The 27,860-nt window shown below is 44.0% G+C and overlaps 1 protein-coding gene and 1 pseudogene across 1 annotated transcript in view; one reads left to right on the top strand and one right to left on the bottom strand.

Moving 5' to 3' along the window:
- Positions 1 to 27,860, top strand: part of CNTFR (ciliary neurotrophic factor receptor) — a 549,220-nt gene that overhangs the window by 4,126 nt on the left and 517,234 nt on the right. The gene's annotated exons all lie outside the window — the stretch shown is intronic.
- Positions 15,465 to 27,860, bottom strand: part of LOC121920717 — a 145,940-nt pseudogene continuing 133,544 nt past the window's right edge.

The raw sequence follows: 27,860 nt of genomic DNA, 5'->3' as shown, positions 1-27,860 counted from the left end.
AGGATGGAGGACACTGGGGAATTCTAGTTTTTCCAGAAACAGAGTCACTCCCTGCCTGCCTCCTTCATCCTGATGGAAATCCAAGGGGAGCGGGTTTTGAGGAGGGCGTAGGATTTATTTACCGAGACCACGCCATGCTGATTTTACATGTAGGATAATTGTCTCCAGAAAAGAGAAAAATTCCAGTAGCCAAAAGCCGTTGAACCGAAATGAATTGAAATTGAACTGAGATATACGAGGCGACGGAGGGAGGGGGAAGAGGATGCACTTAGGATGACTTAAACGTTATGTATTTAAACAAATTTCAAAGCTTTCCTTGCAAATGTATTTTTATTGGAAGGCTTGTAAATATTTACAAGACATGATAGTGCACATCTCCCTTGCATTGTTTAGTTTTGAAGGGGGAAAAAAAGACCTACAGAACTGTTAGCATACTAATTTCAATGTGGTTGGCCAGGGAGCTCTCTGCAAAGTTCCTTTTTGGGGATCACAACCCCCAGAATTCCCCAGCCAGTTTGTGGCCTGAAAAAAGGAACTTTGCAGAGAGCTTGCCGGTCCCAACAAATTCTTCATCTAAATGTCTGCCTTGGTTATTTTCCCTCCATGAAGCAAAGCAAACAGCTTTGTATTGTATACAAATCCGGAATTGTGTCCAGCATCCCAGTTGGGCTGGCATTGCATTACGTTACTAATAAATTTTATGGAACAATGCATTTTTTAAAAAGCTCAAGTCTTTTTACATATTTTGCACAAAAAACCTCCATAGCAGAGCACTTTTCTAGGTTTTAGTTTTTGGAAATGGGATGGAGGAAAGACAGAGAAGAATGGTGCTTTTTTACCATCCCCAAGCAAACTCCTTGGCTGGGAGTCAGCAGACAACTGGATGGTCTTCTGCTCTGGAATTCAGTGTGAATGTGTGGATTTTGTACTTTGCTGAAATCTCATCCATACTCCCTGGCACTTGCAAATATGTGGAGACAGGCATGTTTTTTGCAAAACTGGGGTCACCTCCCCTAAACAGACTTTATAGCCACTGGCCAGAATTTTTTTTGGTGTCTTACACATGGGCAAACTTCCCTATGGAAACATCTGGATATTTTTGTCCAATGTGAAACATACACATGCAGGTCAAGGTTGCAGAAGCAGAGATGCACAGGCATACATGGTGTTCCTGTATGACAGTGGGTTGGACTGGATAGCCCTTGGGGTGTCTTTCAATTCTATGATTCTATGAACAACAACATTAAACCTCAGTATCTGTGTAATAGGTAGAGGCAGGGTTCATTCCAAGCATTATTGGAAAATGCCACTAAGGATTGATGGTAGCTGCATGCTAAACACTGTGGCCCATCTGCTGAAGGGTCTGAACAATGGACTACCATCAGAAGAGAAGACAGGTTCTGAGCTCTCTGGTCTGATCTGAATGTCTCTCTCCAACTCCAATATCTCATTGAAGGACATAATGGCACCACTCTATTCTGGTTAGGTAGACCTCGTCTGGAGTCCTGTGTCCAATTCTGGACACCTCAGTCCAATAAAGATATTGATAAAATGGGAAGGTGTCCAAAGGAGGGTTATCAAGATTATCAAAGGTCTGGAAACCAAGCCTGGTCAAGAATGACTGAGAGAGCTGGGTATTTTTAGTTTGGAGAAGAGAAGACTGAGATATACAGTAGGTATTTCTAAATATCTGAAGGGATATTGATTGGGTATTACTGCATGTCAGAATGGGGTTGGACTGGATGACCCTTGGGAATATCTTCCAACTCTGTGATTCTATGGCATTATATAGGAGATGGAGCAAGCTTGTTTTCTGCTGCTTCAGAGCAGAGAACCTGAACCTCTGGATGCAAATGGCAAGAAAAGAGATTCCAAATAAACATTAGAAAGAAGGTCTTGACAGCATGAGTTGTTCAACAGTAGAATGCAATGCCTCAGAGGATGGTGTATTTTCTTTCTTTGGAGGTTTTTAAGCAGAGGTGCCTTCCTGATGGGTTCCAACATGGCAGGTGCTATGATTTCTCCAGACTTCTGTGGTTATCTAAGCTGGAAGAGATGTGACAGCTGAACATGCGGACTGCATTTAAAACAACCTTAAAGACACATCTCTTCCGGCAGGCCTACCCAGCCAATTTTAAATCGTGACTTTTTAATTGGTATCTTCTAAAGAATGTACAGTGGCCCCTTGGTATTTGCTGGGGTTTGGTTCCAGGACTTTCCATGGATACCAAAATTCGTGCCATTAAATACAATGGCACAGTAAAATGGTGTCCTTTATATGAAATGGTAACATAAGGTTTGTTTTTTAAAATTTATAAATATTTTGAATACTTTTAAGATGTGGATGGTTGAATCTATCGATAAGGAATCTGTGGATACAAAGAGCTGGCTGTATTTATATGAGTGGTTTTGTAGCATTATATTTTATGTGTTTCCTTTTGTATTTTAACATATTGTAACCCATCTCAAGCCTTGAGGAGGGGCAGGAAAGAAATAAAATTCATTATATAGTATTTTGTGGGTTTTTTGAGCTATGTGGCCATGTTCTAGAAGAGTTTGTTTCTGACGTTTCGTCAGCATCTGTGGCTGAGAACATGCCAGCCACAGATGCTGGTGAAACATCGGAAACAAACTCTTCTAAAGCATGAGCACATAGCCCAAAAAACCCACAAAAAACTATGGATACTAGCCATGAAAGCCTTCAACTTCACAAAATTCATTCTTATTACTACTATTATGACTATTATTATTATTTTAAAAAGTCTACAAGACTCAGAGTGATGGTGGTATAAAAAGTACAGTAAAAATACTGTTAAGTCACAAAAGCTAGTGCAAGTGGCATTTGTGTGGTTATTTCACCAGTGTCAGAAAGGTCTGTGGTGTCAGAGGTCTGCATCCCGTCTCCAAGATGCGCTGCGGCAGGAAGGAGTTTTGGTCCTAGACTGCACCGTGAAATCTGGGCCACTCAGGGCATGGCATTGTTGGAAAGGCTTTGGCGCCAGGGTCCAGTGAATAAACCCTTTCAGGGTGACCTTCTGCAGCCTTCTGCAAACTGCTCCAGTCCCCCCTCCCCTTCCCCAGGCTGCTTGACTTCTTTTCAGCAGCTCCAGGTTGAGCAGAGCTGACTTGAGCTTGGGCCTCATCCCTGGGGGAATTCCTTTTATCCTTTATTTGGCCAATTACAAGAAGCATAAAGTTTCCCTCTGCTTCCAGCTGGGAGGGGTTGGCAAGCCCTTGCGCTCAGGAGGACCATTCTCCCTGCTGCCACCTTTAAGGTTCTGTTGAAACTGCAATTTTCTACAATGGCTTGGCTTGAAGCTGCATGCCTCATCCATAACATTAAATGTGGATGCTAACCACAGGTCTCATTTCATGATGGTGATTTCTAGTGGTTAGCACATGGGTTTGGCCCCATAGCTGAGTGGCATTTGGTTTCCACTCTTCCAGTTTGGGAGTGAAAAGGCATTTAGGCTGCATCCACACAGCAAAATGAATGTACAGTCGGCCCTCCATTTTCATGCCCCATTTAGTCTCCCTCCGTTTGTCCCCTCCAAATAAGCAAGGGGCGCGGATTTCAAATCCATGAAAATGGAGGGGCGACTGTAGTTTCATACTACCTTAACTGCCATGGCTCAATGCTGTGGAATTCTGGGATTTGTAGTTGTGTGAGATATTTAGCCTTCTCAAGTACTACAAGAAACTACAGATCCCAGGATTCCATAGGATAGAGCCATGACAGATAAAAGCAGTGTCAGACTGCATTAATTCTGCAGTGTGGCAGCAGCCATGGACAAATATCTAATCTGCATCTAGTAATGCAGTTTGACACTGTTTTCACTGCCATGGCTCAATGCTATGGAACCCTGGGATTTGTAGTTTGTTATGGCAACAGAGTGCTACTAATGGAGAAGGCTAAATATCACACAAAATTACAAATCCCAGAATTCCATAGCAATGAGCCATGGTAATTAAAGTGCTGTCAAATTGCATTAATTCTACGGTGCAGATTGGACCAAAGCCAGATTTCCTTTCCCCATCCTCCCTTATTTATTTAAATTCATCCATCTTTCTGCTCCTTTCCTGAAAACTGGGATAAGATGGCTGCTGTTGTTGTGTGCTTTCATGATCATTTTTTTGCCAAGGAGTAATGTCATCTCATGATATGGCCAAAGTATGATAACCTCAGTTTGGTCATCTCAGCTTCTAGGCCTGATTTGCTCTAGAAGCTAATCACTTTTCTTTTTAGCTGTCCATGGTAGCCATAGAACTCTTCTCAAGCACATTTCAGATGAACTGATTTTCTTTATGTTAGAATCACAGAATGCTAGAATTGGAGGAGATTCCCAAGGCCATCCAAACAAACCCCTGCCATGCAGGAAGACACAATCAAAGCCCCTCTGATAAATGCCCATCCAGCCTCTGCTTAAAGACCTCCAAGGAAGGAGACTCTATCACCGAGGGAGGAGTGTCTTCCACTGTTGAACAGCCCTTACTGTCAGGAAGTTCCTCCTAATGTTGAGCTGGAATCTCTTTTCCTGTAGCTTGCATCCATTGCTCTGTGTCCTAGTCTCTGGAGCTGCAGAAAACAAGCTTGTTCCATCCTCAATGTGATGTCCCTTCAAAAATTCAAACAGGGCTATCATATCATCTCTTAACTTTCTCTTCTCCAGACTAAACATATCCGGCTCTCTAAGTCATTCTTCATAGGGCTTGGCGGTTTCCAGACTTTTCACTATTTTGGTCACCCTCTGGAAACAATCCAGCTTCTTTCCTGTTGAACTTTCACATCCATACATAGAAACTGGAAGTACTGTGGCTTACATGATCCTGATTTTGCTATTTAATTCGTTGTCTTTGCAATTGAGGGTCTTGTCTAGTCCCTTCACAGCTGCCTTTCTGAGTCCTTGCCTTCTTCTAATTCCTTGACTACAGTCTCCATTGTGATTGATTAATGAGCCAAGGTATAGAAAATCTTGTAAATGTTTCAGTGCCTTCATCACTCAGTTTAAAGTTACGTAGAGGATCTGTATTAGGTTTTCTTAATAGTCAGCTGTAACTTTGCTGTTGCATTGCCTTCCTTAGAGTAGGTGGTTTAGCTTTGCTTTCCTAGGAGGCTGAGAGAGTGTGATGTGCCCAAGGTCACCCACTGGTTTCCATGGCTGGGCAAGGATTTGAACCCTGGCCTCCCAGAGTCCTCATCCCACACACACTTCACCATGCTGACTCTCAAAAGACAATATGTTATATGCCTGATAAAATACACACATTTCCATTATTCTCCTTCGCAACTGTCCATCCGAAATGCAAAAACTGCAATTCTCACACTTTATGTATGGTGTGCAGAGAGAGGTGTGTGCGAAACCTAAGGCTCATTTGCTGACAAGCCAAGCAGGAGATAGTTAGATCAGAATTTACAGAGTAGAATAAGAAATGGATTGTTCAGCTTTGTAAGCAGACCAGTAGGAAGCATCGTTATGTACAGGCTTGCCACATACGCCTAGAATTATGGTCTGAACCAAGGCAGATATTAAACCCTTAACTCTGACTGTTCAGTTCTTCTGCCTGTGCCTTTGAGTTATGGAGGGTTTGGGAGAGAATAATGCTGGAAGCATGGTGCTGGTGGAGACCACTACACCCCCTTTTGCACGATACAGAAGAATTAGCAAAGAGAACAACTGAAAGTGGATTTAGTGGACTGAGAATTTTGCAACAGAAACCTTACTCTTGAGATTAACAGTCAAGAAGAAACACCTATCAGCAGGAATAACTGTACAAGCAAAAAGATTCAAGGAGAATGTGGAATTGGTGGGGTTCAAGGGTTAGAGCCTAGTTCAGGTGTGCATAGTATAAATGTACAGGTGTGAAGTTATTGAATCCTTGTGAGAAAGAGCAGTGTTGCACAACTGAATCAAGATGCCAAATATGCAGCAGAATGCACAGCCAAAGGCACATGCATGTGCAGACACAATCTCCATACATGCAAAATTTGCAGTTTGGAGTCACATTCAATGCACATGCATGTGCAATGCACTAGGAAGTTCCTGTTGTTCCTGTTTTTAGTTTTAGAAGTGGTGAAACATCTGAGGCTGCATCTATGCTGCAGATTTAATGCAGTTGGAGACCGCTTGAAGTGCCATGGCTCCATACTGTGGGATTCTGAGATCTGTAGTGTTGTGAGATATTTAGCCTCCTCTCTCAGAGAGCTCTGATGCCACAAGTAAGTACAGTTGGCCCTCCACATTTGTGGCTTTGACTTTTGCTGATTTGATTATTTGCAGTTTTGATTAATATGTTCTCTCTAGAAATTTCTAGGTCCGGAAGTGCAAGTACAGTAGGACCCCTATATTCACAGAAGTGGTACCTGTGCTTTCACTTATGCACATCTGGAAGAAAAATGTTATCTCTATGCATTTTCTAGGTCCTGCAGCACAATTCTGTGGTAGGTTTCTGTTGGAAGTTGACCATAGAGTTATGCTGGGAGATCTAGAACTGCCTAGAGAGGTGTTCTCCCTATGAATCTCTAGGTTCTCCAGTGCAACTCAATGATCGGTTTCCTCAGGAAGTCATTCATTTCAATAGAGTTTGGTATTATCTGCAGTTTTGTGTTTCCATTGTTAGTCCAAGAACCTATCCTCCATGGATGGGGGTGGGAGATGGGGGGGTCTGACCGTACTGAAACTTTAAATAATCTTTTTGCAAAACCGAAATTTTGTAGGCAGGAAAGTTGTTGCAGCAAACTGAGCTATGCTTTGCAGATAGAAGTGTTGCTGATATGGAGATAACTGTGGGATGATCTCTGACCTGGGAGGGACTCCATCTGGCCTGGCTCACTTTGCTGTGGTCCTTCTTGCTCATGCCCTCAGGTCTTGCCTGCTATTGGAATGCAGTCCTGGATACCTTTTTGAAATTACAATTCAGCCTGAAAAAATTTTCATCACCCATCCTCAAAGTCATCTGCAGACCCAGCTGGGCAGGTGAACCTTGGAAAGGAAACTGAGTACTGTACTGTAAATCAAACCATCCAAATTAACTCTCAGAAGTCTGAATGCCCAGGACAGACTTTGGTCTGGCAGCTAAACAAGGCAGTTGGTTAGCCCCCAACACTCTGAACAGCTTGCATGCCTTTCCTAGCAGTCTCTAAAGCTTGGCTTGGCTCTGTCAAATCACCGTCTGGATGCAAGGAAGCCAAGCTTTTGCAGGCACAGCTCAGTATCTTTGAGAATGCATCAGCTTGCTAAGGAGCCGTGCAGAGGGCTCCTGTCTGCTTCTCAATAATCTAGCAAGAAAGACCAGTTTTTTTGGACTGCGTCTCAGACTATGACTGGCCTCGCTGATTTTTTTTTAGCAGGTTTGGAATATGTTCTATTGTTCCCACCTGTTTTCCTCTGCCAGTCCTCTGTCTGTCTGGCTTTGTATCAGTTCCAAGGTTTCTCGTCCCTTGTGTGCTCTCTTGCACAGCTTGTCCCTCACAGATGTCCCAGTCACACATCCAATATGGATGGAAAGGCTGGAGGAGATGATCAAAGGACAGATCAACAGACAGGGGCCATCTCTTTGGGTGGGCAAATTCTGGCTGACTGCTCTGAGTACATGCCCAGACAACCAGTTAGGTTTCTGGCATCCCTATTGTTACTGTTTTTATTTTTAGAAGTGGTGAAACATCTGAGGCTGCATCTACGCTGCAGATTTAATGCAGTTGGAGACCACTTTAAGTGCCAGGGCTCCATACTGTGGGATTCTGGGATCTGTAGCGTTGTGAGATGTTTAGTCTCCTCTCTCAGAGAGCTCTGATGCCACAAGTAAGTACATTTGTGGCTTTGGCTTTTGCTGATTTGATTATTTGCAGTTTTGATTAATATGTTCTCTCTAGGAATTTATAGGTCCAGAAGTGCAATTCTGCTGGAAGTTGACTGGAGAGTTGTGCTGGAGAACCTAGATGTTCCTAGAGAAAAACTCTTCTCTAGGCATTTGTTGATCCTCTAACATGACTCTATGGGGTTTATCACAAGAAAAGCTTACCATGGGTTAAATGCCGGCAAAATGATCCTGAAGTGTGAAGGTGTGATAGAAAGTCACGCTTCTGAAGCATCATTGAGGCACCCCCTGCCATTTCCCATCCTCAAAGAATTTGTGAAGCAGCCATTTTTTTAACAACGGGAAGAAATGGCTGCTCCGCAAATACTTTGATGACAGGAGAGGAGAGTGATGCTTCAGAAGTGTGATCAACTATCACATCTTTGTGCTTCTGGGGTGTTTTACCAGTGTTTTAACCACAGTAAGCTCGGGTGTGATAATCCCTATGATCAACTTCTGGCAGATGTTGTCCACAGAGTTGCACTGAGGGATCTGGAGATTCCTAGAGAGGTGTTCTCTTAGCTAAAAATAATAGTGTTTTTTAATTTGTGGTTTTTCCACATTCATTGGGGTCCTTCAACCCTAACCCCAGTGAACATGGAGGAACCATTGTACACATCCCAGGATTCCATAGCATGGAACCCATGGCAGCTAAAGCAGTTTCAAGCTGCATTAATTCTGCAGCGTAGACACAGCTGTAAAGTTAGAAGGGACTTCCATACCCTCCAACATTTCACAGATGAAAACAAGGGGACATGTGGCTGAGAAATATCAGAATGGGTCAAGACGGCACAAGGTTATTAATCAGGAAGAATGGACAGGCAAGCTAGGTGAGGCTGAAGCAGTTTGCTTGTGCCTGAACCTCCTGGGAAGACTCCATCCCCACCTCACCTCTCTGCTGAGCTGAGTGCCAACCCCTTTTGCACCACTTTTGAACTCAGTTTGCAGCAACTGAAGCAAGGAGGAACATGAGGAAAGAGAAACTGAGGAAGGGTCCTCCCATGCTCAGCTGTCAGGATAAATTTGGAGAGCCTGCTGGGGTGTGGATTTGTGGATTGCATATGGCTATGTGCAGTTTGAACACCCATTGCCCCTTTCAGCCCCTTTTCAAAACTATCCCAGCATAATGTCCGTCTATTTATTTTACTTTGCTTGGCCCATGAGCTGGAATGAGTTAGCAGTCGGAGGCAATTTCCTCAGGGAGCGCACTGTGCAATGAGAGAGAGCATGATTGCAGATTCTGATGGCTCTCTAACCCTGCATTACAGACTCATTTGCCCACATTTCGGTTCCCTCGCTGGGGTCCCTTTGCTGTTTTGGTTGCATTCTTTCCATTCCCTCTTCACCCCCTTTCTTCTCGTGCCTGTTTACATTGATGTGCCTTTTCTCTTTCCTGCCAAAAGAGCCCAAGATGCTGATCTTTGCTGTTGTCAGCCGTGGAGGAAGGACAGAGAAGGCTGCCTGCGCCTGGCAGATGAGCTGATCGGAAGGTTTATTGAGCCTCCTTCCCGGAATGAGGGAGGCTTTTCTTTCTCCCCTCTCTGCCAGCCAACAGCTTTCAGGGCCAAGCAGGGCTGCTGCTGTTTCTCTTGTTCTGATAACAGAATTAGCCTGACAGCCCCATAAGGTATGCTGGGGAGCTCCAGATTCATTTGGCTGAGTGGAACAAAGGATTGCATTAGGGGTGCAATTCTTACTAATGTTCTCCTTGAAGGAGAGAAGCAATGGGTAATTTTAGCAACTTTCTTCTTGCTACAAAACAAAAACTTTCAAAACTGTGGTTTTCAAAGAATATCCCTAATTCAGGACATTTTGTGCACAAAATTCAGCTATGGTACCTTTGTGCAAATCCCAGCGTGGTTTAGTGATTTCAGAATTGAACTATGACTCTGGAGACCAGGGTTTGATTCCCAGCTTGGCCATTAAACCCATTGGGTGACCTTGGACAAGTCACAAACTCTCAGCCTCAGGGGAAGGCATTGGCAAACATCCTCTGAATAAATCCTGCCAAGAAAACCCTATGATAGGTTTGCCTTAGGGTTGGCATAAGTTGGAAATGACTTGAAGGCACACTACACACACATGCCTTTGCACAGTGAACAATATTTCAGCACTTGTTGTGTACATTCAAGTTGTTTCGGACTTAATGGTGACTTAAAGGCTGTAACCCAATTGCAGGGTTTTCTTGGCAAATGTCTTCAGAATAGGTTTGCCATTGCCATCCTCTGAGGCTCAGAGAGTGTGACTTGCCCAGGGTTACCCAGCAGGATTCGAAACCTGGTCTCGAGAGTCATTGTACAATGCTCAAACAACTAACAGTATTTTACACAGTTCTCTGTCATTCCAGGGAGCTCCCTTGAGTTTAAGGTGCCATGGTCATAGATATGTAGCCTCCTTTCATATGGAGCAGTTACGGATCCATACCTTTGCGGCAGCTGCCACACTGCAGAATTCATGCAGTTTAACACTGCTTTAGCTGCCATGACCCCATGCTATGGAATTCTGGGATTTATAGTTTTGTCACCACTCTTGTGCTCCCTCCGAACTACAACTCCTAGAATTCCATAGCACTGAGCCATAGAAGTGGCATTATAAATAAACATTATTATGGATCTACAACACTTAAAGTGGCATCAAACTGCATTATTTCTACAGTGTAGGTGAATCCTAGGTTAGGCGAATCTGTTTAATTTCTTGTGCTGTCTCCCCATCCCCTTTGTGGTTTCATTGATCATCCTTTCTCAGAACTCTCCACTCCATGGTTGTATGCATGTCAGTTTCTGTTTCAATGGGTACAGTGAATCTATTTTAGGTTTTATCTAAACTTTATCGGAGCTATCTGAGAAGTTGAATCTATTTGGGGGCGTAGGGTTCAGCCCCTTGGATGGTTCAAACTTTAGGCTAAAACCCAGAGAAGAATCACCACTCCACTGACATGGAAGGTACCAGCTGCCTTTGGTTGTGTGACATGGGAGGAAACATACACTATCATCTAAAAATCCACAAAACACTGATATCTTGATTGGGCCAACCAAAATGCATATTACACAACTGCAAGCTTTTGAAGCTCCACTGGCTTCTTTTTCATCAGGCAAAGGTGTTAAAAATGATACAGGAGAAAGAAAGAAAGAAAGAAAAGAGGGAGAGAGGGAATGACATGTCAATGGTAGTCCTGCATTTGGTCCAGATAATGTGCTTGGTGTCCTCAGTTCAAATGGGCTGGACGGGTATTCATGCAAGTGGGACCCTCCTCTTCCTTCTTCTGGCCATGTGGATACTGGGAGATTCATTCTGGGAAATAAACTTTAAATTGCATTTACAAGACAAAAAACTGCTGCCTTCGAGATCTGGTTTGTCTCGAATCCTTTGTAAGGCTACAAGGCCCTTTGTTAGGAAGAGAACACTAATTTCTGAGAGAGCCTCTGTGCTTTTGCATCAGGAAAACCTTTAAGGCTATGCAGTGCCAATTTGAAAGAAAAACATTGTTTCACCTTTGTTTGATGTATAAACCTTAAACAGTAAAGTCCCAGTCCATTGCCTCTCTCTTTAGGATTCCCCTGAGGTGGCTGAAATGTGGTATTTTTACATCCAGAAAACATATCCAGAGCTAGCTGTGTTCGTCATAAAACAAAGTACAGTATTATCAAAAATCCACAGTGATACCTTTATTGAGACAACCAAAATGCACATTATACAGTGGTTACTCTCTGGGTGAAAATACAAGCTGAGGCTCCAGGGAACAGGGAGAGAATTGTGCTGTCAGGGGAGGTAGGATGCGAAGCGTCAATTCTGCTCCTCTACAACTAAAAGTTTCCCCAAGACAGCTGCTGTGGAAAGAAAAGTAAGGCAGCAGCTTCAATTCACTGGTCTCTTGGATCGATACAAATTGGAAGAGAACTTATCAAAGCTGTTGGGGCCGTTCCTTCCAGCAGGAGACTTCAGGATGTGTTATTGAGTTGTTCCCAGAGAAGGTTAAGTGGTGGGATTGATCATGTTCTCTAAGCAGAGCAGTTACACAGGCAGCCAGGACAGACCATGGCAGGGAGAAGTGTGGGCTGCAGGGGGGGAAGAAAGCACTTTGTAACCATGGAGCTCTGAGACTGGATCCAGGAGGCTGATGCAACCCGGTGCTGTTGTTGGCCAGAAAGATCTCCCATCCATTCTGTGCCACCAGGCTTGGTTTGCAGGTGTGTCATCTGTGGGACAGGCCCTGAGCTAGATAGCTGGGTAGGTCATAGGAGGAGTGATGTATCTCTGCAGGACATAAATACAGCTGGGCTGAGATCTGGCAGCAGGGTTGTGTCCCATAAATCTCCGCAAGCACAGGGATGCAGTGATTGATTGATTAATTAATTAATTCACCCTTGTGCTGAAGGAAGCAATGCACAACTGGACCAAGATGCCAAAAGCATAACCAAATGTGTTGCTTTGAAAAGGTTCCCCCATGATACTCTTGCAAACAAGCTAGTAAAATATGGGCTAGACAATGTGACTGTTAGGTGGATTTGTAATCCGACAGTCTGGCATCAATACCAGGAAGGATTCTAGAGCAGATCATGAAACAGTCTATAAGCACTTAGAAAGAAATGCTGGGATTAATAAAAGTCAACATGGGTTTCTCAAAAACAAGTCATACCAGACTAATCTGTCTCTTTTTTTTGATAGAGTTACAAGCTTGGTAGATGAAGGGAATGCTGTGGATGTAGCATATCTTGATTTCAGTAAGGTCTTTGACAAGGTCCCCCCATGATATGCTTGCAAAAAAGTTAATAAAATGTGGGCTAGACAAGGGAACTGTTACATGGATTTGGAATTGGTTGACTGACCAAAGCCAAAGGGTGCTCAACAATGGCTCCTTTTCATCCTGGAGAGAAGTGACCAGTGGGGTCCCACAGGGCTCTGTCCTGGAGCCAGGGCTGTTCAACATCTTTATCAATGACTTGGATGAAAGAATTGGGGGCATAGTTATCAAATTTGTAAACCAAGTAGGAAGAGTAGCTAATATCCCAGAGGAGAGAATCAAAATTCAAAATGACCTTAATAGATTAGAAAGCTGGGCCAAAACTAACAAAATAAATTTCAACAGGGAGAAATGTAAGGCCCTTCACTCAGAGCGAGAGAAAAATGAAATGCACAGAAATAGGATGGGGGACACCTGGCTTGAAGGTAGTACATGTAAAAGGGATCTAGGATTCCTAGTAGACCACAAACTGAACATGAATCAGTTTTGTACAAAGTACAGCCAGCCCTCAATATCCATGGATTCAAGCATCCACGCCTTGAAAATATTCCAAAAAAGATATAAATTCCATAAAGTAAATGTTGATTTTCCTATTTTATGTAAGGGACACCATTTTACTATGCCATTATACTTAATGGGACTTGTGCATCCATGTATCTTGGTATCCACGGAGGAGGGGGAGGGTCCTGGAACCAAACCCCAGCGCATAGCAAGGGTCCATTTTAGTTACTGTACTTTGCTACATAGCCAACATGGCTACCCCAGGATATGAGTCAACAGTGTGATGCAGCAGCTAAAATCGGAGCCTCGTGTCTAGGGGTGTGCCTCACAGGTCAAATTAAAAGGTCTCACATAATTCTCACAGTGAGTTGTCCAAATGATGTACAGCATGACTGGGGCCTTTTCATTACCTTCTGGAGGAAGAAAAGATGAGATTTTCTCCAGTTTTGAGTGGAAGATCCAGGTATTTGTGCATGTGTGTATGGACTATGCTCTACAGCAGGGCTATCAGTATCATATTAAAACCTTTAATTCGTCCATTGATTTCCCTGGTCAGCTCTCCGTTCTGGCCCTGGGGTTACTTGAAAATAAATTTCCCTGACTCAGGATGTAACATCCCAGACAATGGGATGGTTGTTTCTACTCTTTGTGTTTCTATCCATGATGTTTCCTCCTCTGTTCCCAGCTGTTCCACTCCATTCCCCTTTCCATCTGACTCACAGTTCTCCCTTTGCAGTCAGTAAATATTCCACCCCACTGAGTTATATGGGACTATTCTGGGTCTCTCCACCTCCTGCAAACATACACTTCAAGGGTTTTATTTTTAAAAGCGATTTTGCCTATCTACGGCTCTTTCTGTGGGCCCTTGCCAAGACGCAAATGGATTCCAGAATCCTTATCAGCATCACAGCCAAATGTGAGCAGCTGCCTGGTGACACTGAAAGGGTTACTTGGTGTTTAGCAGAGTTTAGATGGTGGATGTTTTAGCCCTGGAGCTCCAAGATATATAGCTATCTGGAAACAGACTGGGAAGGGGGGGGGGGAGCAAACCTTATTGTGAGCATCTTGCTTCAACTTCTCTCCTATATATTAGGAGACAGGTCACACTTGCACAATTCAGTTTCCTTTGTTTGCTTCTGTACTATATATATATTGGCAATCCATCTTCCAGTCGTCTTGCCCAAGAGGGGCTTCTGTCCCATTAGCCAGCCATGAGCCTCTTAGCCATGCTCAAAATGAAGGACCTGTTGGAATTCCTCCTGGGCAGAAGGCTGAAATGTAGGACATGTCCAGGAAAAGGAGGATACTTAGTAACCCTGAATGGATGACCTTTTAGAATTCCACCTGAACAGGTTGAAATGTAGAACATATTCTGGAAAAGGAGGATGCTGGCATTATGGCAAGGGAAGTCTCCAAAGCATCCAACCTCATTCCTGTGGGGTTTACTGACTGACTCAGTGGCTTCCAACTGGGTTGGGGTCATTGCTGGGACTGCCATCCCCTTCTGTTCTGAGAGGAAGGTCTATTGTGAAGACAACAATGGAGAGAAGACAGGCACTTTGCCTTTATCACTGGGAAGGTGGATGGTTGCAAGGAAGGTCTGTCTTGACTGTTGGGCTGACTAAACTGAAGAGTTGGTGGCTGCTCTTACAGCTGCCTGGAACTTGCTGAATATTTAAACTGGAGCTCATCATAGCGATCAGTGGTTTGAAGTCATCCATTGGAAAATGTACTTCCTTTTTGCTTTTCATAATATGGTAATCACATAATACTTGTCCATTAAAGGTTGGTGATGCTCTCCTCTGCTACTGCCAGCATGGAGTAGTTGTTTGAACATTGGACTAGGACACTGGAGACCATGGTTCAAATCTTGGCTCCACCATGTAAACCCACTGGGTGAGCTTGGGTGAGTCTCATACTCTCAGCGTCAGAAAAGGGCAATGGTAGAATCATAGAGTTGGAAGAGACCACAAGGGCCATCCAGTCTAACCTCCTGCCATGCAGGAAATCACAATCAAAGCATCCCCTCTAAAGTAAATCCCCTCTAAAGAAACTTGCCAAGAAAATCCCCCCCACAAAAACACCCCCCCCCCCCCCCCCCCCCCACCCCCCCCAAAAGAAAAAGAAAAGAAAAGAAAGAAAATCCCTGATAGGTTTATCACCTTAGGGTTGCCATAATTCAGAAATGACCTGAAGGTGCACAACAACAACAACAGCAACAACAATGTTCTGATGTGTGTCTGTTTTGGTATCAAACTGAGTCTTTTTTAAAACACAAAAACGTTTTCAAAGATCAACAACCTGAAGACCAGCGTAGCTTTCATTCACTTACAATACTATCATTTGGAGAATGTCATTGTCAGTTAAATCACATATATTGTGCTTCACCAAGACAAGGAATGTAGTCTTTAGTCTTGAAGAGATCAGGAGGTTGATATGTGGTTTGATTCTGCCTCGAGGAAGACGATTTGTTAAGAAAAGAAAGGCGCATAGATTGTGTGGGGAACTTTTTTTAAGTATTTGGAAAAGTTCCAAGATCCAATTCTCCTTTGGTGATCTGTTCCTTCATCCCAGTGACATTATTCCAACCATTCCAACAAAGACCTCCAATTTGTCAATCTGGCTGCCTCATTTCCGCAGCCTTTGCATGAATTTGTGGCATGCTTACATCTACTACTTGAGAGAGGAATCATGTTGAATCACGTCTAGCATGCCCACAAATTCATCTATCTTGGTCAATACATCTTCCAGACTCTTGTCTAAGATTTCAGTCTGTCCAGCCGAGGCAATGCCCCCAAAAGGCAAAGGCAGAAGATAGGCATTGTGATTGGCCATGGCAGTATCCAGCAAAACCTTCTCTCTCCTGGCATCTCCTTTTGCCACACTTTTGTCTACAATGCCAGCGGAGCTGCTCTGGCTCTGCAAAATCTTGCCACTGTCACTGTTCAGCTGAGGCAACGCTAGCTCCTCCTCTATAATCCTCTTTGCCAACCCTACTCTCTCCTTGTGCACGTCTGGAACCCAATCATCACAAAAATTTGCTGTAGAAGCCCAACAGGGACAATCCCAGATATGAGGTGGCCCACCAAATAGACAGCAAGGTCAGGAATTTCTGCCCGTTCCAGTGATGGTGACCAGAGGTCCTCCTTTTCCTGGACATGTCCTACGTTTTGACAACATATCCAAAAATTCCAAAAGGTCCTGTAAACATAAAACCAGTTGTTGTGCCATCCAGTGCCTCACTAGACAAGAAAGAAGGTAGCCCAACAGATTATTTATTACTGATGCAAAGAGTTTGTTAGTTTTCACCAAACAATAACCATGACCAAAACAATACACCCTGGTGACTACAGAAAAACTGTTGAGCTGCATGATCCCAGCATATGGGGAGAGAAGAAGAGGTGAGAAGATGGTCGCTCACCATGTGGTGTTGTTGTTTATTTGTGTGTGTGTTTTATTATGGAGGTGTGCAAAGGAAAAGAGAATCTAGGTAGTTGGAGCAGATCAGAGGCACCAAGGAGAAAGGTGAGGTGAAAGTGTATAATTTGGGTTAAGGAAGAAGCAGGAAGGATGAGAAAGCAAATGTGTGAACACTACAAATGAAAATAATAATTTAAACGTAGATTCAGTCAAGGTGTTGGTTGCAAGTAAAGTACAATTTTACTCTGGGGAACCTAGAGATTCCTAGAGAGAATACTTCTTTAGACATTTGTAGGTCCTCCAGCACAATTCTATGGATAACATCTGGCAGATGCTGACCATAGAGTTGCATCTGAGGACCTAGAGATTCCTAAAGATGTGTTGTCTCAGGTAAAAACAGTAGTGCTTTTTATTTGTGGTTTTCCCACTTTCACAGGGGTCCTTCTCACTCCTAACCCCAGCAAATGTGGAGGGACCACTGTATTTCTGCAGTCCAGATGCAGTTGCAGTGCAATTCTGTGGGCAACTTGTGGCAGATAGTCACCACAGAGTTGCACTGGGGCATCTACAAATGCCTAGAGAAGTGCTTTCTCAGATAAAAGATTAGTGCTTTTTTGTTTGCATTTTTTCACTTTCACAGGAGTCTGCCCCTAACCCCAGCAAATGTGGAGGATCCACTGTATTTCTGTGGGGCGGATGAAGCCTTTACAGTGGACCCTTCTTATCCACAAGGGTTTTGTTCTGGACACACACAAACACACATGGATGAAAAAAAGTGGGACCTCAAGTCCTGTGGTTTTCAATGGCAGCAGGCAGCCACTCTGCTGCAGCTGCATGCATAGCCATTAGCAGCAATGGGACTTGCTATCCATAGATGCTTAAATCCACGGATGGCAAGCCTACAGTGGGGAAGGGGGTCTGTCTGTCATAAAGCTGTCAGTAGACTATATGAAATGGATTTACAGTCAGCCCTCCATATCCACGGATTCGTTATCCAGAAATTCAAGCATCCATGACTTGAAAATATTCCAAAAAAATTCAAATAGCAAACCTTGATTTTGCCATTTTATATAAGGGACACCATTTTACTCTGCCATTGTCTTTAATGGAAATTGAGCATCTACAGATTTTGGAATTGATGGGATGTCCTGGAAACAAATCCTGTGGATAGCAAGGACCTGATGTATATTTATTCTAGTGTTCTTAGTTTTTATTTTGTAATGCCCTACATTTTTCTTGACATGGCCTATGTTTTATGGTGCCATGTCCTCCTTTGCAGTTAGGACATCTGGTCACTCTGGCTCCAGTTCAGAAGACCCCACCAAGTTTGCAGGCCACTGTATTGGGAACAGGACAGACCTTCTATGGTAAGATCAGAAGGGAGAAACTGCTGAGGCAGTCCTAAGAGCCAAAGTGGCCTTCTTGATTTTGGCTTGTCTGATGCAGATGCATGGTGCTTTATGAAGCGCATGGCTCAGGAGGTCAGCAGCCCTCCTGATCATTTTTCCTAAGGTTAGCCACAGAGGAATAGTTGCTCTTGCTTGCTAGGGAGAAGAGACTTGAGACATGGCTATCCAGCAGGTTGCCTTTAACTGCAGTATAAACACAAAGATAATAATTAATGGGTCAGACCTGAGGTCAGTTCCCTCTCCTTTGCTTCCTTTGCTCCTTGCGTGTTTGCTGAAGCTTCCTTTGCTCTTTTGGGAAAAGGGATTCCTCTTTTCAAGAATAAAAATCAAACAAACAAACAAACAAACAAAATCTTCACTGAGCTTAAAGGAAATTCAGTGGTGCCTGAATTGCTACGTGAGCAGCCTGGGAATAGCCAGGCAGGAAAAGAGGAATTGGATATCTTGGTGGGGTGACCCTGCGAGAATTTGGAGGAGCCATGGAGTTCTCAGGGGACTAGAGGAGCAGCCTGGAAGTGGTTTGAATCCCTGGGCTGGGACTTCTGCCACACTGCGGAAATGAAACAGTTTGACACCACTTTAACTTCCATGTTCCATGCTATGGAATTCTTGGATTTGTAGTTTGGTGGCCCACTAGAGAAATCTGACACAGAAGGTTAAATATCTTGCAAAACTACAAATTGCAGAATTTCATTGAGCCATGGCAATTAAAGCAGTCAAACTGCACCAGTTCTGCAGTGCAAATGCCGCCTGGTACTTAGGGAGACAGGGTTCAAATCCTGTTCAGCCGTGAACATCTTCTGGGTGATTGTTGGACAAGTTATACTCTCTCAGCCTCAGAGGAATACCATAACAAACCTCTTTTGAAGAAATCTTAAGAGCCAGTGTGGTGTAGTGATTTCAGTGTTGGACTAGGAGTCTGGGAGACGAGGCTCTGAAGTTCTGGGTGGCTTTGGGTAAGTCACACACTCTCGGCCTCAGAGGGGCTCCCTTGAATGAATCACGCCAAAAAACTGTTACCCATTTGCTACAAATGGAAATCAACTTAAGGTATACAAAAACAGCAACAACTGTGCAATGCTAAGCCACAGACAGATGGATCAAGTGGAGAGGATAGGACAAAAGAGAGAGAAAGAGGTGACCCTGGATTCAAGGGGCCTTTTGGATGCTGCGGGACTACTCTTAGCCAACAACTCTCCCTGTGCCTAGAGCTGGAATCCTCTTGGTGACATACACATCTGTAACTTCCCCTAAAGAAACAACTGGACATTTTTGTCCAACCTGGAACAGTTGTTTTCAGTTCAAGGTTGTGGAAACAGAGTTTTGTGTGCAGTGCCACTGAGCACGAATGAACATGGCATTATGTATGAATGCCTATGTACCTGGCATTGCATGGGACACATAATGCCCATGGGTGCACACTACTCATTGCACAGAGAGATGCACATTTGATTATGCATTCATTTACACATTGCACAGTTCACTAACCAGATTGCACAGTACCACTACTCAATAGCTCTGTGAGAGTAAAGTTACACTCTGTCTCCCCTATGGAGGATCTCAGCATAAATTTGTGCCCTGGTGTGGGAAGGCCAAGCAGGAGTAAAGTATATTCAATTCAGCTGCTGATAGTTAGGCTTACTGTAGCACCTTGGCTGCATCTGCATTGCAGAAATAATCTGGTTTGACACCACTTTAACTGCCATGGCTCCAGGTGATGGAATTCTGGAAATTGTAGTTTGTTGCAGCACCAGAGCTCTGCTCTGGGAATTATAGTCAAAGCAGTCAAAAGGGCACAACAGAATAGCACAATATGCTGGCTTCAGGGCAGTGTGGGGCATGGCATTTAGATGACGCAAGCCCCAAGCCAGCATCACACCACCCACCCAAACACATGTTGGGCAGCATTGCGGTGCTCTGGTGGTGCAGTATTTATACACCACATGCCGCAGGAGTGCCAAAAAGCTGTCTCTGCAATGGAACAATTGGATTTTGACCGGCTCAAAAGGGAGCAGATTTCTGCTGCTTTTTTTGAGGCAGCAAATAGCCAGATCAGGGCCACGGCAGGCAGTTTCCACATCCCCGATCCGGCGTTCAAAGGGGTGGCATCAAGCCGCCCCTTCAGGGCCGTCTGTTTTGGCCCAAAGTGGTGCCAAACCAGATTATTTCTGCAGTGAGGATGCAGCCTCAGTTTCAAAGGTGCTAGAAGGTCCCTTTGCATACTGTCATTCCCTGAGAGCAAGAGAAAACTTGCAAAAAACTCACTTCATTTTCTTTGTAGATATGGCCAGAAACCTTAGACATGGTTAGGTTGGCAGAGCTCTGGTGTTGCCAAAAATTACAATCCCCAGAATTCCATAGGATTGAACCATGGCAGGTAAAGTGGTGTCAAATCGCATTATTTCTTCAGTGCAGATGCAGCTGGTGTGAGGAAAATGAGACCCATGTGATCTTTAACCCTTCTTTTTAGAACCCATAACCTCTCCAGAAGTGCCATGCCCCCATTTTTTCAGGGAAAAAATGCCCCAAAATGTCACTCTGATTGGATTTAAACACTCCTAAACAACTCAAATCCATTTATTGATCTTCCCATCCATCAATTAATTAATTACATAATACTAATATATATTTTTAATTTCTTACCCAGCTCTTCCCTGGGCTCAAGGTGGGGTACAACATAGTTCTGAATACATGAAACCATTTAAACACATAGGTTAAAACACATAACCTTGTGATCAAGTTGACCATTACACACTGAAACCATTCCATAGCATTTAAAAATATACCCATTTAAAATCCATAGCTTAAAATTGACTGGATAGGTCTGCTGGAAGAGATACATCTTTAATACTGTTTTAAATTCAGACAGCATCTTTAATTAATTAATTAATTAATTTCTACCTGAATTGATTGGTTATCTTACTGTTTTTACAACATGGAATTCATATGTGAGATTAAAAGAACGTTAAGCCGACCTGAAACTTGGACACTGGTAGCTAGAGAGATCTTGTAGCACCTTTGAGACTAAACTGAAATAAAGAAGTTGGCAGCATGAGCTTTTATAGGCTTCAGTCTACTTCCTCAGATGCATTGGTGTTAGGAATGTCTTCTGGTTGTACTTGTTTAGGCCAGCAAGAGGGCTACTGTGATGTTGTTGTAGTTGCCTACCCTTGTTGTGAGACCTGGAGAGTGGTAGTGTCACTAGAGGTTTGGGGTGTGTGGTCTGCACCAGGTGACACCCAGAAAAGGGGGTGTAACCCGGTCAGTCTCCTCCCCCCCCCCACATGGCCTTCCCAGGGCCTTGCACGCCTCATCTGACCCACCATGGGGCTGTACACACAGTTCACTTTGTGCATGATCCGGACGTCCCACCCCCCACAAGTTGGGTGACACCACTGCTGGGGAAGATGGTATGTGGTTGTTGATGATGTTATTTTCATTATTATTTCTTACCTGCCTCTCCCCATGGATCAAGGTGGGAAACAACAACAAACCAACAAATGCAAAAGAAGTGGCTCTGGAGTACAGATGGAGTGTCATGTACCTGTGTGTGTCTGTGCATGCACATATGTGCAGCGTCTGTGTTTTTCCTCCTCCTCCACACTATGGTTTCTTCTCTACTCGCCCTCACACAAACACCCACAAAGAAATTGTTGCATCTGCTGTGTGCAGCTTCTGTTTTTCTGTGAGAAGCGAGGGCAGACTGAAGCTGGTGAGAAACGCCTCCTGTTCATTTGCCCAGACCGATGGAAGAGTCTGCCCACACTGTTTCTCCAGAGTGCATTCTATGTCAGTAGGAGGAAGGGAACCCATTCCAGGTTTTAGTTTGAACTCTAAAGGAGGTATCCAGGGTGTTAAACCACTCCGGGTTTTACTCTGAACCTTTTTGAAGGATGCAAAAGAATCTTATGGCACCTTTGAGGTTAACTGGAAAAGAGAAGCATGAGCTTTCATAGACTTGAACTTCCTCAGATGCAACAGGCAACATGGAAAACCCAAAACAATTTCATCTTCTACTTTAGTTATGTAAATCATCTGTGGTCTTTTTTTTTTAAACTGAGGCTGGATGGCCATTTGTTGGAATGGCTTTGATGGTATATCCCTGAATGGCAGAATGAGGGTTGGACTTAGGGATGCCATAACCCGGCGGCCCCTGTGACAAACCCGCTTTTGGGGGCCCCCTCCCGGTCCCGGTCCAGTTTGGGGCCTTCACAGTGCCAACCCACCTTCCCCTGCCTCCCTGCGTGGCCGCGCCACCCACCTCCTCCTCCGTTCCAGGCCTTGTGGAGGAAGCAAAGGAGGAGGCGAAGGAGGAGGCAGTGTGCGGGGGGAGGCGGGGGAGGGAGGCGGGGAGGGGGGAGCGGGCACGCGCAGGAGGCACACCTCCTTCTCCTCCTCCTCCTCCGTTGCAGGCCGCACCAAGCGGAGGAGGAGGCAGAGGTGCCTGCCTGGCTTGGTGCTCCATGTGCGCGCGCGCATGCCAGGGCAACAGGCACTGGCAGGCAACCACCCACCGCCTCCTGTGCCTGGCGCGCCTCTGTGCTGGGCACTTTCTTGGGCCCGGGAGGCGAAGGCAGAGGAGGAGGCTGAGGCAGAGGTGGGTGGCTGCCTGCCTACTGCCTTGACGCTGTCTCCCAGGCCCCAGGGAGGCCTTGGACAAGGTTTTAAAATGTAGAACTTTTTTTTTAATTTCCTGGCAAGGAAGGTCCTACATTTTAAAACCATGTCCTACATTTTTCCCGGTTTGGAGGCCCTCAGGGATGGCAACCCTAGTTGGACTGGATGCCCCTTGGGTCTCTTCCAACTAGGATTCTTTGATTCATTATTTTTCATTTTCTTCATGTTCAGCTGCAAACCTGCCTTGGAATCATAGAATCCTAGAGTTGGAAGAGACCGCAAGGGCCATCCAGTCCAACCCCATTCTGCCATGCAGGAACTCTCAATCAAAGCATCCCCGACAGATGACCATCCAGCCTCTGGTTAAAGACCTCCAAGGAAGTCGACTCCACTACACTCCGAGGAAAGAGTGTCTTCCACTGTTGAACAGCCCTTACTGTCAGGAAGTTCTTCCTAATTTTGAGGTGGAATCTCTTTTCCTGCAGCTTGCATCCATTGTTCTGTGTTCTAGTCTCCGGAGCAGCAGAAAACAAGCTTGTTCCCTCCTCAATATGACATCCCTTCAAGTATTTAAACAGGGCTATCATAGCATGTCTTTACCTTCCCTTCTCCAGGCTAAACATCCCCAGCTCCTTAAGTCTCTCCTCATAAAGCATAATTTCTAGACCCTTCACCGTTTTAGTCGCCCTCCTCTGGACACGCTCCAGTTTCTCAACATCCTTTTTGAATTATGGTGCCCAGAACTGGACACAATATTCCACTTTATTCCTTGGACCTTACCACACAGGGCACAGAAGTAGGGTCAGTTCGCATTGGTCGATGCGTATTCACATTGTATCGCATCATTCATTCACACCCACGTTCTCTGAATACGCTTTGCCGATTGGTATTCGCGTCATATCGCATTGTTCTTCCACACCTGGGCGGCCTTCCGAATCGAGGTTTTGCGAATCGGCCAGTGTGTATTCAGGCAAAGCGAGGCAAGTGCAGATTGGATAACCACACCAGCCCAATACAATGTGTATTGGCCAATGCGCATCGGCAGCCTTGCACATGCTCTGTGGGGCTCTGAACAGGGCACAACATTTTTAACTTCTGGGGTGAAGAATGAGGTCACTGTTTAACGCGGTATATCGCGAGATTTGCTGCCTTTAGCCACTTACGAAAGGGGTATGCACCATCTGTATATATGTGTGTGTGTGTATATATATATGTGTGTGTATGCACACACATAAATACATACATACATACGTATATATATACATACATACTTATATATATATATACACATAGTAGTACAGCCAAAAGTGTGATGCGTTTTTTATGTGTACACACACATTTGTCTGTATGAGTGTTTATACACACACACACACATATACATATATATATATATACACACACACACAAACACACACACATATTTATACAAAAACACACTGTGCCACAGCCAAAAGTGTGATGCCGTATTTATATGTGTACACACACACCTGTCTGCTTGAGTGTTTGTATATATATGTGTGTGTGTGTATATATATATATATATATACACACACACACACACACACACACACACACTCAGATATACACACATATACACATAGTGGTACTGCCAAAAGTGTGAAGCCGTATTTATATGTGTACACACACAGCTGTCTCTGTGTGTGTGTGTGTGTGTGTGTGTGTGTGCATACATACATATACATATATACACACATATACATATACATTCCCCCCTCCCCAGACACAAGGTTTCTGCTTTATCTCGTTCAGTGGAAATGACGCTCCCAGCCCCAGCGGTTGTGCTCAAAGGGGAAAGGGCCACCGGAAGGAGAAGGGGGAAATTCCAGCGCAGCATCAGGGGAGATTTGTAACCGGTGGTCTTCAGGAGAACCAGCGGATTGGATGTACACACAGCCAAAGCAGCAGAGGTTTCGCACTGGCCATCAATACGGATCCTGCCGATCCACTAATTTTGCACACTCGCAAAACGGAGGAGCCGGCTGCCTTCAGTTTGGAACCCCGCCGTGAATACGCATTGGCCAAAGCATATTCACGTTATATCGCATTGGTCAATACGTATTCTGAGCTCACAGGTGTGGAACACCAATGCGATATAAAGCGAATACGCATTGGCCAATGCGAACTGACCCTACTTCTGTGCCCTGTGTGGAAAGGTCCCTTGACTTTCTTCAGTAGTCATTCCAAGGCTTGGCTATTTTCTACTCTCCAGATTCTAGAATCCTACACTGAAATGAGAAATCCTGTGGAGTGGATGATCCTGACTTTGAATGTCAGGTCTTCCCCTTGTTGTTATTGTGTGCCTTCATGTCATATCTGACTTATGGTGACCCTAAGGCAGATCGGCACAACATGACAGTAGGTAAGGGCCAAAATTAGAATAGATTGAACTTCTTCAGGCCGCAGATTGGTTTTAATTAAATATTAATTAATAATAATAATAATTATCGTTAATATTAATTCTGTCCTCCCCCTCCTCTGCCCAGCCCCCTCCTCAGGAGAAAGCCGAGCAATGGAGGAGCCTTGCAGGGCGAGTGTTTGCCCATCCTCCTCGACATGGCCCTACCCTCAGTAGGAGGCCAAGCGGCAGAGAAGCCCTGAAGTCGTTCCACATCCTTGCAGACCATCCAAAATCCTTTGGCGGGCCTCATGCGGCCCCTAGGCCATATGTTGTGCAGGCCTGCCCTAAGGCAAACCCTAAGGGATCCTAAGGGATGCGGTGGCTCAAGTGGTTAAGACATTGACTCTGTTGATTGCAAGATCAACAGGTTGACAGTTCGAAGCCCGGGTGCTGCATGATGGGATGAGCTCCCATTGCCAGTCCCAGCTTCTGCCCACCTGGCAGTTTCAAAGCATGCAAATGCAAGTAGATAAACAGGTACCACTCCGGTGGGAAAGTAAACAGTGTTCTGTGCAATCATGCTAGGCACATGATCACAGAGTAGTCTCTGACAATGCTGGCTCTTTGGCTCTTTGGAGATGAGCGCCAGCTCCTATGATGGGACACAACTCGGCAAACTTACCTGCACCTTTAAGGAGAACCTATCATGTTGTTGTTTTTGTTGTTTTTTGGCAAGTTTCTTCAGAGGGCATTTGTCGTTGCCATCCTCTGAGGATGAGAGAGTGTGATTTGCCCAAGGTTGCCCAGTGTGTTTCATGGCTGAGCTGGGGACCGAACCCTGTTCTCCAGAGTGATAGTTCAACACTCAAACCACTATATGCCATGCTTGCTCTTCTTCCCTTTGTAAGTCTTCATATTTCATAATTTTCTCTCTCTCTCTCTCTCTCCCTCTCTTCATCATCCCCTTTCAAAAGAAGCAAAGGGAAGCAATGACCAATTTAAAACAAGTATTGCAACTCCTGGAAGCTAGGCAATGGAGTCACTAGGGCTGGTGTCACCCCCTGCATTGACCTCTTTCATTACCACACCATAAGTAATCCTTAGTCATGGTTTTTGTACCAATATTACTCATAAATCATAATTCCCATACATCACAAACTCGAATGATAATAGTTGTGACATAAACAAATAAAATAAAATTATACCTTTAAATTACAATATCATACACACAACCTGAACGGATTTACATTTGCATAGTCTCATATGGGTAAAGTGAAAAAATGATGAAAAGGCAATGTTTTCAAAAGGAAATATAAAAAGAATTTAAAAAATAATTTTAAAAAATTAAAAAAATTAGAATTTTTATTTTATTTTTTAAAATATTTTTATGGTAATTTTCATTAAAAACACAAATATATTTTCCATCATTACATCTCTTTTCTCACCGCTTTGGTTTTCATCACTTCCGTTTGTTAAGTGAAGACTTCCTTTTTCTACTAATCATACCTTCCATTTTTTCTTTTGCAGCGTCACTCGTATAAGAAGAATTCTATAACTTAAATCTAATTATCACCCAAAAGTTACCAATTATTGGTCAGCTACTATTAGTATACAAATTTAAACGATTGGCATAGAAATGCACATTATTAGTTTATTATGCCGACGATGCCCGTTTCTCGCTCCCCTCCGCTTTTCATGTTAATTTAACCATACTTTTCTTTTGGTTTCCTTTAATGGGGAAACCTTTCTCAACTCAAAATAAGCAATGAGATGTAAAACAACCTCTTCTATGATTCACTAATCATATTGTTTTCTATTGAGTGTTCCTCCTGAATTGGATCTCGTGCTCCTTTCTGTTGTTGCAAAACATTATACTCTATCTTTAAGTTGCGCTTTCTTGACCCCATACTTCTTCCCAGTTCTCTTAGCTATATTTTTTATTTTATGAGATAGTCTATCCATTTCACTTAAACAGTTTTTGTAGCCAGTTTTCAATGAAATTCAAAAAATCTCCTTTCTCTTCTCATTGAGACTCACCCAACTCATTCCATCTCTTACAGCATTTTAAACAGAAACAGACAAATGCCACAGTCTGTTCCCTGCCCAAAGGCAGGTGTTTGGGGAGCAGTGGTGTCACCCCCTTTAGGGTGTCATCTGCTGTGGTCCACACCCCTTGTGTCCTCTTAGAGCCTTATCACATGGAGGTTTTTGCAGCTTTTTGCAGCTCAGATCTGATGTCAGTATGGGTCTAACGATGCAAATTCATGCAATAACGTGATGTGTTATCACACACGACTCCTTTCTGTGGGCGCTCCTTCCATGGTGCTTCCGCAGTGATTCCAAAATGACCCTTCATTTTGGTGAAATTGGAAAAAAGTGAATTCACAGTATTTACTTCCAAGTTCACTTCAATTTCACTTGGAATTGGTCTGGTGTGGAATGCAACTTTGCTTCTGCTCTGGTACACCACCACAGACCCACCGGGTTGCAAATTTCCCATGATGCAGCGCTTCAGTTTCCCCCCATTTCCTTTCAGTGGTCCTTTCACTTTCAGGGCAACTCATTTTTTGGGAATCTATATATATGTGTGTGTGTGTGTGTGTGTGTGTGTGTGCGTGTGTGTGCGTGAATGTGAATAGACAGATATGTATGTATATCAACCTATCTATATATCTATATATGTCCGTGTTGAAATTGCTGAAATGGAAGGGAAAATAAAAAAGGGGGATGAAGAAGACACATAAATATTCACGAGGCAAATATTCATGCAATCACACAATTACGCGAAACAGGGAACAAGAACTTGCGCCCCTTTTCACCCCGGAAACGTACAAGGTCACGATGCATTCAGACCCCCACTGAGCATGCGCAAGGTGCTGATTCGAATCCTGCATGGTATGCACTGGTATGGTAATACAATTTGCACTCACTCCGCTTTGTATGAATCCGCATCACGTGA

The sequence above is a fragment of the Sceloporus undulatus genome, chromosome 2 (assembly GCF_019175285.1).
Source record: "Sceloporus undulatus isolate JIND9_A2432 ecotype Alabama chromosome 2, SceUnd_v1.1, whole genome shotgun sequence".
Taxonomy (NCBI): domain Eukaryota; kingdom Metazoa; phylum Chordata; class Lepidosauria; order Squamata; family Phrynosomatidae; genus Sceloporus; species Sceloporus undulatus.
This window is presented reverse-complemented; position numbering and strand designations above follow the sequence as displayed.